We start from the raw sequence: 15,166 nt of genomic DNA, 5'->3' as shown, positions 1-15,166 counted from the left end.
TATATGTCTAAATATACATAGGGATTAAGGAGAAAGCGCAGGTAACGTTTTTCTTTTCTTTGGTTTTTACTATATATTGGGGCTGATGTGTGTTGTAGTCCTTGCTGCTTAAGCGCAGGACTTCTCTTTTTGCATTTGTATTTACTTTGTATCACACAGCCTGGTTACAATGCTGCTACCCATCCCATGTGTTCCCTATTAAGGGTTAATAAGTATAGGGGTGTATATAGAAAATACCCCTTTCTGTCTCATTAGAGATCTTTGCCAGAAGCTCAAGGAAGCAGGCTGAAGGGTCAGTGTTAGGACCCGCTTAGGGGGGTCTGCCTTGACGTTGGCAGGCGGGCATTCCCTCCAATGGCCATTGGAGCAACTAAATGACCTCCATTTGTCTAAATATACATAGGGATTAAGGAGAAAGCGCAGGTAACGTTTTTCTTTTCTTTGATTTAAACATATTTGTTTATTTCTAAATTAATCTACATCAATTTGGCGCTTTCCAACGTGGGGCATCGGGTTATGTCTGGCCGGTGAGCCGTCCTAAGGAAGATGCTGTTGGACGGGGGAATCCTGGGGGTAGGAAAGGAGACTGATCACCTCCAGGTACACGGTAGAGACTTCTGCAGAGCCACCGGTATGTTCCGGCCCCTTTGATTGACCCGTCCATGTGTCTGTGACTGCTTCCCGGGAAGACATCAAAGACAGGTAATATCTTGCCCGGTGTCTCGTTACTCACTTGTTTACCTGCATTTAGTCTATCTGTTGCCTGGGTGTGTTTGTATTGGCCTATTTTAGCTTAAGTGCCCGGGTTGAGTGTCTGTTTGCTTGTTTTCCCCTTTTTGAGATAAAGGGGGGTGGACCTGCGGGGGTTTTGCCTGGGGTTCTCTGTTTTGCCTGTTTCCCCTTTTTGAGATAAAGGGGGGTGGACCTGCGGGGGTTTTGCCTGGGGTTCTCTGTTTTGCCTGTTTTCCCCTTTTTGAGATAAAGGGGGGTGGACCTGCAGGGGTTTTGCCTGGGGTTCTCTGTTTTGACTGTTTGCTTGTTTACCCCTTTTGGGATAAAGGGGGGGGGGGGGGTGGACCCGGGGGATTTGCCTGGAGTCCTGTTGCCTGTTTACTCCTTTTAGGAACCACGTGGCTGTGGTTGTAGGGAAAAAGGGGGGTTGACCTGTGGAAGTTTTCCTGGGGGTCTTCTTTGCCTGTTTACCTCTTTTAGGAGCCTCGTGGCTGTGGCTGTAAGGAAAAAGAGGAGTGTTGGAACTGTGAATTTTGTGTAGACTCATAATTTCCTGTGATCCTTCTTGTATCACCTTGATAGCCTAGCTAGCGTCATTGTGCACGTAACTCTGCTTGCAGAGAGGTGGTAACCCACAGCTTCGAGCGCTGAGGCTGGTGGAATTCTAATTTTCTTTTATTTGTGGCGGGGGGATTCAGGCAGGCATTGCTTGTCTCCCGCACCACGTGGTAGTGAGACCTATAAGTGGGTTTTATAGGGGCACTACGGGATTGAGGGAGGTGACTTTGGAGTAAGCACACGAGTAAAGGAAAGGTTTACTGTTGATTTTATTTGAACTGTGATGCATGCACTGTATTTCAATTGTACTGTTGTTTTGTTTGTGTAATTAGGAGTTATTTAAACTCCTGTGTCTGTCTCTAAGGATTTTTCCTTGCCTTTTCCCTTTTCTATACTTCCTATATTATTATTCTATCCTCTCCTATTTCTATTGTGAGAGAAGTGATTGGTCACACACTTCTCACCTCGCTCCAATTAGTGACTAGTCTACGTTTTGGGAAGACGCACTTGGGGGTGGGTCGCACTTGGGGGGGACCCACCCCTCTCGAGTGTCAGTCCACCATTGTAGACACTGTTTAAAACCTTCTTCCCCTATATCTGGGACGCCTGTATAGGAGGGGAATGGAACAGGGTTAGAAAAGCCCAATAAGGGCTGGCTAGCGCGTGTGATCTAGTTGAAGATAGAGATTGCTAAAGTGTGTAAAATTGCTGTGCCTTCATGTGGTAGATTACTGACAGAGAAGAAAGCAAGCTTACTGGTACAGAGTAGCAATGCTATTCAGCAGGAAGGTTGGGCTGAGGAAGAACTAGATCACAAAGGGTTAAGAATATATGTATATTATAATAATTGTTTTTGTATTTTGTGTTAGCCATTACCCTGGTAGAGGGTGGGGGTTTTGTATTGAGTTTCACTGAGAGTATTATTAAATGTTGTGTTTTTGTGTCTCTTTGCTTTTGCAAAAATTGTAACGTAACTGTCTTTCCAGCACTGACATGGTTAAAATGTCATGCTTGCAGTCCCTCTTGTTTCTCCCCCTCCCTTTTTGCCTTCTGTGAGACAAGGGAGGGAGGAGGAGGGGGGGGCGTGGTTGCGACTCAGTGCGATTCAGATTTGTGTTCCGTAGAGTTATCCAGAACTTAGCAATGGAATTTTTGCTAGAAAATATTCTAATTGTGTATTTTGTTATTTCAATTGAAGTTGATAGGATCGTGTGGGAGACTAGCTCACAAGATTACATTCCACCTTTCTGAGGCTGTATTTCCTTTCGCGGTGCAAAGTATTTTTCTCCAAGACTGGTGTATAAGATAGGGAGTCGGGGATATAGCTCAGTGTTGATTACGAAGGTTAGGAAAGTGAATCTGATGCAGGAATAGAGAATTATTTGGACGAGTTAAAAATGTAAAGGCAAGTGTGATTTGTTGCATTACTATGCAATGTGGATAGAGGGAATATGCAAAGTTGTTAAGCTAGATTGTGAAGAGGAAAAGTGATTAATGGCTGTAGGTATATTGTTTGCATCCCGTGAGTTTATTTTTTTTTTATTTTTTATTTATTTTTTTTTTTGCACCATGTTATTTCAAAACTTCACGGGCTGTTAAATGTATAATGCTTTCATTTGTCAGCTGAAATGCCCTAAAGGAAAATGGCCCCTAGAACAAAAGAAGGTTGTCCTTAAAGAGACACGTCAGTCCTGGCTCCTGCCCTCACTCTGCCCTTAGTGAGGTCATATCCGCCCATATATATATCGTGAATCCTACTATTAGTTTCCCTATATCAGGAAAGTGTCTGTGAACAAGTGTGTTTTAACTTTGTATAAAAAAAAAAAAAAAAAAATTGATAACATGATGGAAGAGGGGTTATCTTAAAGAACATTTACTAAAATAAAGTTCTAATAAACAAAGATTTCTTGAACAAATGGTAATACAATTAGGGATTGGTTTCAAAATGTTTTGATTTAATTGAAAAGGAACCAGTTAACATTCTAAGCATAACTATTAACAAATGAATAAGGTGGGAGTGTGTTCCAATCTGTTTTTTTTTTTACTGGATAATGTTTGCCTCCAGATTAAAAGACTGACTAACATAATTTTTGTTGTAAGCCCAGATATTTTATTATTGCATATGCATAGGAATTGAGACTTTGGGCATTATAGTATATTAATTCTAGATCTGTTACTAGCAGCAAGTGCTTAGCCTTATGCCTATCCCATAAACACTTCTACTGAGTTAACCTCTACCACTACAGTTGGAAGACTATTCCATGCATCCACTACCCTCTCAGTAATGTAATGCTTCCTGATATTATTTTTAAACCTTGGTCCCTCTATTTTTGAGACTATGTCCTCTTGTTATGGTAGTTTTCCTTCTTTTAAATATAGTCTCCACTTTTACTGTGTTGTTTCCCTTTATGTATTTAAAATGCTTTTATCATATTTCCCCTGTCTCGTCTTTTCACCAAGCTATACCTGTCAAGATCCTTTAACCTTTCCTGGTGAATTTTACCCTGCAATCCATGAACCAGTTTAGTAGCCCTTCTCTGAACTCTCTCTAAGGTATCCATATCCTTCTGAAGATATGGTCTCCAGTACTGTATCCAGTACTCTAAGTGAGGTCCCACCAGTGTTCTGTACAATGGCATGAGCATTTCCCTCTTCCTACTGCTAATACCTCTCCCTATGCAACCAAGCATTCTGCTAGCATTTTCCGCTGCTCTATTACATTGTACATTGTCATCAACAGCCAGAAACCTGAGAACAAGAAATGTGAATTAATGTATAGCCATTTATAAGCTTAACAAAATCTCCATTATCTTTTCCATTTATTTTGCAGAAGGCAATGTTATTTGTCTATTTTGTATGTTTTAAAAATACATTATCAGTGAAGAGTAGAATAAATTTTATCCCATTTACGAGACATAAAATTGTGATAATGTATATTTGTGATATAAGTAGGAATTACATTTTAAGATGTTAGATATAAATTAATAAAAAAAAGAACGAGAGTCAGGGATAGCGTCTGTCTCCACGGGCACAAGTCTGGTGTGGGAGATGTAGTGGGCTAGCCGCTGCGGGACACCCACGGAGTGAAACGTTCGAGGCTTGTGGAGACAAGATGAGCATGTTAGCCTTTTATTATTTTTCTCTAGGGAAAGCATAGGGCCAGTTAATAGTTGTTGTACATGGGCTATTTGCAGCCTCCATTGCATTTCTACCTAGTCTTGATTTCTGATGTATCCTCCATTGCTACATCACCTGTCTGCTCCCTTACCTGCCCACCCCCGCTTATTCCTCCCACCGATCCCTCCCCTTCATCTACAGTCCCCCACTTTCTCCTACTACCCCTCCCTCTACTACACCTTCTCCTCTCTCCTCCTACTTCTCCTCTATTCCTCCTTCTCCTCCTCCTACTCCTCCCTCTACTCCACCTTCTCTTCTCTCCTCCTACTTCTCCTCTACTCCTCCTCCTACTCCTCCCTCTACTCCACCTTCTCCTCTTTCCTCCTACTTCTCCTCAACTTCTCCTACTCCTTCCTCCTGCTCTTACTCCTCCCTCCTCTTCCTACTCCTCCCTCTATTTCTCCTTCTCCTCCTCTTACTCCTCCCTCTACTCCACTTTCTCCTTCTACTCCACCTTCTCCTCTCTCCTCCTACTTCTCCTCTATTCCTCCTTCTCCTCCTCCTACTCCTCCCTCTACTCCACCTTCTCCTCCTCCTACTCCACCTTCTTCCCTCTCACTCTATCCACTACTCATTCTTCCATCTCCCCACCACCATATCTATATCCTTTATATGCTTCCTCCCTTCTTATTCCTTACCAATTTCCTCCACCCATAGACAACTCTGCCTCTACCTGACAACATTATATTTTGAAGGAAAGTTGCTCTGGCCACTCTTCCGCCACTTCCCAGGGGGGAATACCACACTAACGAATAATTATTCATACATGAAAGAACTGTTTTGGGCACTCTCAAGGAAATAGTGCGGTCCTGACCCAGATTCCCATGGAAGTAAGACACCTGTAAGGGAGGTGGCTGTCCCTCATGTTTTTTTTTTTTTTCTTCACTAAGTCCCCAGAAATCTCATGAAAGGAACCTGACTCATTAGAACAAAACATGAACAATCAATTCACAACTCTCTACAGAGGGGGGTCAGCAAGAGAACTGTAAATAGAAAGACAAATACCCCCCAATCTCACACAGAAATAGGTGAGGAAACCTCTCCTACTGCTCCTCATGGTTGCTTTGAACAGATGAAAGAAGAAACAAGACACCTTTCAACAGAGCATGCAGTAGCTTTACCAGATCCTGACTCCACTCTGTTTGCGGATAATGAGGAAAGGTACCATACTGGATTTGCTGTTGCTACAGAAGATCAGGTACGTCAAGCATCTTCACTTTCCTCACTCACATCTGCTCAAGACGCTGAATTGACAGCCTTCTCAGTGGCATACAAAATGCCTGAAGGAAGACATGCCAATATCTACACTGACTCAAGATATGCCCTGGGTGCAGCACATTATTTTGGATCAATCTGGAAGATAAGAAGCACCACTCAGCTGACTAAAAGCTGCCAACCAAGCCACAAGTGCACCAAGGGAAGTGGACAGAATGGTGTCCGCTAATGAAACTTCTATACTCACCATGTAGATCCTACCTACAGATCTCAAGCTTCTGAAAGAATGACAAGCAGCTGCTGACCCTGAAGAAATATAAAGCTGGAAAAACAGAAAGGGGCAACCCTTGAAGACAGGCTGTACTCCAACACTCTCAAGCTCTGTTTACCCAAAAAACATGTACTGGGCAGTGAGCCCATGGAACTTTATACCTATCCAAGACCCTCATGAACTCTTTGATCTCTAAATACTCCTAAGCACCTATCTAACTCTCAATGTCCCTTTCAAGAATCCAGGTGACAAAGAGCTACTGGGTCAAATATGCACTAGTTATAATAGACATTTTGTCAGGATGGCCAGAAGCCTAGCCGGTCATCAATGTGACAACCAAGACCATATACCCAATAGTGCATTGTGAAAGTTGCAGAGATCACTCAGTGGATTCATTGTTCCAGATTCAAGACTCTCTCTCTCTCTCTGCAACATGAGAAGTAACATTTGTTGATTTTGACACACTTTTGACTCTAAAGAAAAAAAGATACCAACAAGTAGGTGTTTGATGGCCATAATAATGCCTGACCACCTGCCATCGATGGAAAGCCGAGGACCCCAAAAGGAGACCTCGTGAAGCTAAAGAGATCCAAACGCCAAGCTCCCTCAGGATTATTTGCCCATCCTGAGTTTGTGGTGATATTAATATTGACTAAATGATCCGAGTCCACCTACGCTGATGTAGCGTGGGACAGGTTTAATACTACAATGCATAAGCAAATGCGCCCTAGCCAAGGTTATTATGTCCATACACATAATACATGACAAGGTACTCTTGACACACCACATTCATGCTTCAGAACATAAAGAGGAGCACCCCTCTAAAGGGAAAGTTTGACACATATATATATATATATTGATGCCATAGGTGTGCCAAGGGGGGTACCAGATGATTTTGCAGTAAAAGGAAAGTTTGAGTCCATTTTCCCAACCGTCACTGCTAATAATAATAATATTTTGATTTGCATTTATTATATCTATTGTAACCAACAACGTTTACCTGTCACCATGACTTGTTGTGCCTATATTCCAGATAACACAGGTCCATATGGTAATGTAAGCTTGTCTATTTATGATGTCCCTCCGAAGAACTAAGAAGACTTTAAGAACCGTTACTTCATAGGATTTTGTGCCTTTGGGCTAACCTGTCCTCTGAAACTAACCAATAAAGTTTTTATCTCTTAGAATTTAACATTTCATAGGGGGGACTGATGTAGAATTATTAAAAAGTCTTTATTGTACTTGTATTGAATTATTGCACTAACTCCATTTTAACCTGATGCTGTGACAAATCCTCCATTTTGTCCTCATAACCTGACCTCTCCATATGAAAACTACATTACATGACAGAATTGCTCAGCACATCTAACACAATAGACAAAGACTGTATTTTTCCATAAAGATATGACTAACCCAGGAACTGCTGAAATTCCCCTAACTCGCAACATAGTATAAATTGAAGGCCATGAGAACACTGTAGTAATGAAATGTTCTATTCATAAGAGACCTTGCACCTGACCACGAGATCTGACATCACCGACCGTGTAAAATGACGCTCAAGACCCCCTTGTCCCCACCCGTGTCCAAAATAATACCACCTCTTGGTGGGTGGACACGAAGCTAACCACTTAGTTTTTGATCCAATTAATAATATTGATGGGTGGACACTGATATAGTCACATAACATTTAATCCAATTAATGATGTTTATTTGTTATTATCTGATATTCAATGATGATGTCATTTTGCCTTTAAAAAGGTCTGCATAACTGTTTTCCAACTAGATTGCATTAAATTTTCTGAAGTGCTTTTAACCTGAACTCCATGTGTCAGTGTGAACTTACTTCTGCGTATACGCAATTTAATCATCTCAGATTTGGACAGGAACAGATAGACATTTAAACATATTTGTTTATTTCTAAATTAATCTACATCATAGGGAGCCTGCACTATTGTCCGGGGCTCAGACCTTGCTGTATTTTGGTGACATTAGTCCCTCTGAGTCCCGATCGGTGATCCAATAAAGAATCTCTTCCTTCCTGAAGAAACCTGTGTCCATCTCTCTGTGCTTGGCTTCCGTCAGTTTCTCCGGTATCATTTGGTGCATTGGCCGGGAAGCTCATCGTTCAACGGTAGAGGCGTGAGACGGTCTATCTTTGCCCACGTTCTCTACGGCTGCACCCCTGAACTTCTGCGTGGACCTCCCTTCGTCTCGGCGCCACTGGTCTGTTGTCCAGGAGATCATCGGCCTCTACGTAAGAAGTGCTGGGGTGTCCCCGTCGATGAGTGTGAACTCAGGTTCAGGAACGAGGAGGTAAGACAACTGCTGTTTTAGACGGCAGACCCACTAGGGGTATACCGATTGTGCGGTAGGCCCAAAAGGGGTTTAAATCTGTGTATGGAATCTGCCCCCTCTGTCGGAGGGAAGGAGCGAAGGCGCACCGCTCAATCGAACGCTCTTTAGTAAGACCGTTTGATTTGGTTAGTCAGGCGGGGTCCTGTGTAAATAGCCCTAGCCGGACACTGGTGTCTTGTCTAGACTAGCGTTCTAGGGTGTATATTACGTTCGCTAGGTCGGGGGGACCGGGAGACTAAGCGGCGCCTGTGTAAATTCGGTTCGCTAGCTCTCAACCTATCTTGGCTAAGTGGGAAGGTGTGTAAATTTGGAACCCACTAGATTTTTGATAGAGTAATAGACTAAGAGGCGCCTGTGTAAATTCGGTCCTCTAGTTCGCTATATGTGGTGATTGGGCAGTGTGGCTAACCAAAACGGGTGTATATAGTTTTAGGTAGTCCATTCAAGGTACTGGCCAATAGTTTAGTTGGGATTGTAAATGTGTTAAAGATTGTTTAGTAAAGTGTATATCTTGTTAGATAGCGCGAGCTCAGACGTCTAGCGAGAGTGTTAATAGTGTGTTGCTGTATCATAGTGAACGGTACCATAACCCTGTATATTTACTGACACTGTATATAAGTACTAATCATTGTAGTCTATTGCATGTTTAACACCATAACCACTAATAATTGTATTGTGACCTTAAATTGTGCTTTGACCTATGCTAACCGTACTGTAACCGCTATTTGTAAAAGACGATGTTACTGGGGTGTGTTATAGACGGGTAATTCATATATAGAGAATTATAGCGTGGGTGACTGTATAGTTTCGCCAAAGGGCATAATATTGATTATTTAGTGACTGGTGTAACAGCTGTGTGTGTACGGGAATTTCCTGAGTGTTTATTGTGTTATTGTGTACGTTTCACTTGGTAACCGTACCACGTGGTGCTGTTGCCAGAGGAAACGGGTGTGACTGTTGAATAGAACGCGTGCATAGTATTCATTGTCAACGACGTTCCATTGATAAGTATGGGCGCGTCGGAGTCAACGATTCCGGATCCCTTAGGTTGTATGGTAAAGAATTTTAAAAAGGGATTCAAAACATGTGATTTTGGGGTTAAAATGTCTCCTGTACGTTTGGTCACTTTGTGCACTAGGGAGTGGCCTACTTTGGTTGCGGCATGGCCGCCACGTGGCAGTTTGGATCCAACCCTGGTACAGCGCGTACACGTGGCTGTATCAGGTAGGCCTGAACTTTACGGGCAGTTTCCATATATTGATTGTTGGAGACAGGCCGTAAATGACTCGCCAAAATGGATTCAGATATGCCACGAGGAGCAATGTCGCCTCATGGTGGCCAGGACTTGTTTGTCCACTAGGACTGTGGTTAGGCCCATTTTGGACACGCCCCCTGAGTCCGAGATCCCTTTGCCGCCCCCTTATTTTCCTTTAAGAGGAAGTGACGCAAATGCAGGAAGTCCTGCACCCCTTCCCTTATTGCCCCCATCCACTTCCGCTTCCTCCTCCAGTACAGAATCCACCCCCCTCGTATTAAACCTCCCCTTCCGGAACCAGAACCAGCCCCCGTTAGATCTGAATATCCTGATTTGGCGCCACTTCAAACTTCCGGTCAAGCTTCTTCTAGCTCGGCTCGGAGTATTCTATTTACCAACTTTTCCCAAAGTCAAGCCCCCACATCCTCATGCTCTATTACCCCCCGACTGGAACCTCTAACTGACGCCCCTCCACGTAGCCCCATACTAACCCGACAACTGACCGGTACCCAACAATTAAAACATTATCAGATGCCTCTTCGTCTGAATCCTGGGTCAGCCTATATCGATGCCGCAGGTCAAATGGCACATGCTGACCCAGTCTTCGTATATGTCCCGTTCACGACTACCGATCTCTTGAATTGGAAGACCCACAATTCCTCGTACACTGAGAAACCACAAGCTATGACCGATCTGTTCACCTCGATAGTTCAGACACATAACCCGACATGGTGCTGATTGCCAGCAGTTATTAATGACATTGTTCAATAATGAGGAAAGGACAAGGATTAATCAAGCGGCCATTAAAGCGCTAGAGGATAGAGCCCGTGCTTTGAACCAAGCCAATCCGGCAGCATGGGCCGCAACACATTACCCTAATACCGATCCCGATTGGAATGTTAATGGCGCAGATATGGTTCAACTTAAAGCCTATAGAGACGCTATAATTGCTGGCATGAAAGCCGGAGGAAAGAAAGCTATTAATATGTCGAAGACAGTTGAGGTGATTCAGAAAAGTGATGAAGCGCCCAGTGTCTTTTATGACCGATTATTGGAGGTATACCGCTTGTATACCCCCTTTAATCCGGAAGACGCTGATAATTCCCAAATGGTGAACTCCGCCTTTGTCAGCCAAGCTTACGGAGATATTAAGCGCAAGCTACAAAAGTTAGAAGGGTTTGCAGGAATGTCTATCACCCAACTAATGGAGGTAGCAAATAAAGTATACATGAACAGGGAAACAGAAAGTAAGAAAGAGGAAGAGCGCAAGATGCGTAGAAAGGCAGATATGCTGGCGGTAGCGATCGCAGGCGTAGATAGACGGGGCCCAGATAGAGGCGATAGTAGATGGAATAGGGAGCCTTTGAGTAGGAATCAGTGCGCGTATTGCAAGGAAGAAGGGCATTGGAGGAACGAGTGTCCACAAAGAGAGCAGTACGAAAGAGACCAACCCAGGGCAGGTTACGGAAACTTTAGAGGCAGAGCGAGAGGTAGAGGAGGCCCCGGAGGGAGTAATGGTAATAGAGGGAGCAATGGGAACAGAGGAAGTGTTAGGGAAGACAGGTACTATCCAGCAGCGCAAAGGTCCCGCGATAGAGAAGGTAGGGACTTTGTAGGATTGGCTGACACGGTCCGGGCTCCATCCCCCTTGGTCGAGCGGAGCCTATGGTCGATGTATCAATAGGGGGAAAAAGGAGTGCGTTCATGATCGACACTGGTGCTGAATTCGGTGGTGACTAATCTAGTTGCTCCTCCATCTGGAAGAACTATTACTGTAATAGGAGCAACTGGGAGAAGTGCTGAAAAACCGGTTCTTAAAAGTCGACTCTGTACATTGGGAGGCCACGTAGTAAAACATCAATTCCTTTATATGCCTGAATGTCCAGTCCAATTGCTGGGATGTGATATGCTATCCAAATTACAAGCGCAGATTACGTTCCTACCAAATGGAACAACATCCTTAAAGTTTAATGGACCTTCAGGTATTATGACATTATCCGTACCAAAGGAAGAAGAGTGGCGACTTTATACAGCGTTGACTAGCCAAAACCCTAGGAGTGATGAGTCCTTATTCAACATACCAGGAGTTTGGGCAGAGAACAACCCACCAGGACTGGCCCGCAATATTCCACCTATTAAAATCGAACTAAAACTTGGGGTTTATCCAGTGAGCCTAAGACAATATCACATCCCGCAGAAGGCTAAGAAGAACATCCAATCTTATCTGGATAAGTTCATACGGTATGGTATCCTAAAATTCTGTACTTCCCCCTGGAACACCCCATTGCTGCCTGTTCAAAAGCCCGGTACAGATGAGTATCGACCTGTGCAGGACTTGAGAGCAGTCAATGATGCGGTTGTTAGTATACATCCAGTTGTGCCCAATCCATATAACCTGCTTGCTTTAATTCCGGGCGGGGCTACTTATTTTACAGTCTTAGATCTCAAAGATGCCTTCTTTTGCCTCCGAATTGCCGCAGAAAGCCAATGTATCTTTGCTTTCCAATGGGAAAACGCTGTAACGGGCTCAAAACGCCAAATGACCTGGACAAGACTGCCCCAAGGGTTTAAAAATTCACCTACCCTATTTGGTTCAGCTCTAAGTCAAGATCTACTGGATTTCGAGTCTATCCCAGGAGAGTGTGTATTGTTACAATATGTAGATGACTTGTTGATAGCAGCAGTTACCAAGGAAATATGTCAGCAAGCAACGCACGATCTACTACACATTCACTGGAAGGCAGGATACAAGGTGTCTAGAAAGAAGGCTCAGTTGTGTTTACCAACTGTCAAATATCTGGGATTCCATATCTCTGAAGGTCAAAGAATTATGGGGCCAGAGAGAAAAGAAGCTGTGTGCCAAATACCGATACCCAAGAATAGAAGACAAGTGCGAGAATTCTTGGGGGCAGCAGGCTTCTGTAGGATATGGATTCCCAGCTACGCGATACTGGCAAAACCTCTGTATGCAGCTATCAAAGGTACAGAGCACGACCCCTTCTTATGGACTCAAGAACAGCAAACGGCATTTGAAGATGTGAAGAAGGCTTTGATGAGTGCCCCAGCATTAGGTCTACCTGATCACACACGACCATTCTACCTGTATGTACATGAGCAAAGAAGAATGGCTGTGGGAGTATTGACACTGTACTTGGGATCATGGCAAAGACCTGTTGCCTATATGTCTAAGCAACTGGATGCAGTGGCCAGCGGACTTCCACCTTGTCTAACCCTGCTAGTAGCTGAAGCCGATAAACTCACTCTGGGTCAAGAACTTTATGTACGAGTTCCACATGCAGTACAGACGTTGTTGGATTACAAAGGAAATCATTGGTTTAGTAACAGCCGTATGACCAAGTATCAAGCAATGTTGTGTGAAAACCCAAGAGTGCATTTAGAGACTGTAAATACCTTAAATCCAGCTACCCTTTTGCCACAACCTACTGAAAGTCAACATGATTGTTTGGAAGTAATGGATGAAGTATTTTCAAGTAGACCAGATCTTCGTGATTTTCCCATCCAGAACCCCGATGTTCAATATTACACCGACGGCAGTAGTTATGTGAAAGAAGGGATCCGCTATGCAGGATATGCAGTAACAACGATAGACAAGGTGATAGAAGCTCGGCCACTGGCAAAAGGAACATCAGCACAAAAGGCAGAATTAATAGCACTGACACGAGCGTTACAACTGGCTGAAGGTTTAAGAGTAAACATTTATACGGACTCCAAGTATGCGTTTTTAACCACTCATGCCCACGGAGCTTTGTATAAAGAAAGAGGACTATTGAATTCAGAAGGCAAAGAAATCAAGTATGCAGCTGAAATCCTACAACTATTGGAAGCAGTGTGGGAGCCGAAAGAAGTCGGTATTATTCATTGTCGAGCGCATCTGAGAGGAGATGGTGATGTAACCAAAGGAAATCGGATGGCAGATAGTGCAGCTAAGCGCGCCGCTGAATCGGGAAGACAGGAGTATGTGGGGCATATAGCTGCTCTTATACCAACTCCACTGTCTCAATGGACTCCAGTTTATACAGCTCAAGAAGAGGAGTGGTTAAAGACTGAACCTGGAAAGTATTTGGAGAACAAATGGTATCAGTTAGAAGATGGAAGAATAGTCATTCCAGCGTCACTAGCGGTAGAAATTGTCCAAAACTATCACAACGGGACACATTCTGGGAGAGACAGCACAGAAGAATCTCTCAGAAAACATTTCTACATACCAAGATTGTCCAACTTGACTCAGGCCATTGTACGAAGATGTGTAACGTGTGCTAAAAATAATGCAAGACAAGGACCAGTAAAGCCACCAGGAGTCCAGTTTATGGGGGGACTCCCCATGTCCGATTTACAAATTGACTATACAGTGATGCCTAAATCGGGTGGACATCGCTACCTGCTGGTAGTTGTGTGCACCTATTCAGGCTGGGTAGAAGCATATCCTACTCGTACAGAGAAAGCAGGAGAAGTTGTGAGATTCCTGCTACGAGAAATAATACCCCGATATGGACTACCCTGCTCTATAGGATCGGACAATGGTCCAGCTTTTGTTCATCAGTGCCTACAACAACTGACTCATATGCTTGGTATAAAGTGGAGGCTTCATACGGCATGTAGACCCCAGAGTTCTGGTAAGGTAGAGAGAATGAATAGAACTATTAAGAATCAGTTGGCTAAAATGTGTCAGGAAACCCAACTTAAGTGGAACGTTCTCTTGCCCATAGCTCTATTGCGAATACGCAGTACACCTACCAGAAGGATGGGCCTCTCTCCTTTTGAAATCATGTATGGGCGACCACCTCCCGTACTTGGTAACTTAAGGGGGGATTTGAGTCAGTTGGGAGAAGGAATTACCTGGCAGCAGGTTGTAGAGCTGGGTAAGACTATGGAGGAGGTACAGAAATGGGTACAAGATAGATTACCTGTGAATATTTATCCCCCAGTTCATAGTTACCAACCAGGAGACCAAGTGTGGATTAAAGAGTGGAATTATGTACCGTTAGGGCCCAAGTGGAGAGGTCCTTATGTTGTTCTTTTGTCTACCCCTACAGCGATAAAAGTAGCCGAAGTGACTCCGTGGATACATCACTCCAGGGTTAAACCAGCAGCAGTCGATTCTTGGCAAGTTACAGCAGATCCAGAGAATCCCTGCAAGATCCGGTTAAAACGCACGACTCAATCGGAGTGACGAGGAACCTTGTGGATTACAAATTTTATTGTTTCAGAGATTTGGTAAGTGAGTGAGAAGGCCATAATAAAGCCTGTCCGCTCACCAACGTGTAGTGTATAAGCCAGGAAAAGTCTCGAAGGGACCCCTGTGAAGACGAGCAGAACTCCATTCCCTGCAGCCCTTACATCCTGGAAGCTGAGGTGCCTTCTCACGGACGAAGACTGAGGATGACGACGAAAGATGTGTTTATGATAATGTTTTTATATGTGTATTTTTATATTCAGGAAGGTAGAGGTACCGACACTCCTAGCTGTGAAGTATGCATTAAGACTACAAGAACAGGTAACCATATATCCCAGACCCTAATTTGGCATTCGCAATACGAGTGTAAAGGAGATGTATCAAGATGTAGATACCTAAATATAGAATA

This window comes from Pelobates fuscus, chromosome 10 (genome assembly GCF_036172605.1).
Source record: "Pelobates fuscus isolate aPelFus1 chromosome 10, aPelFus1.pri, whole genome shotgun sequence".
NCBI lineage: Eukaryota > Metazoa > Chordata > Amphibia > Anura > Pelobatidae > Pelobates > Pelobates fuscus.
This window is presented reverse-complemented; position numbering follows the sequence as displayed.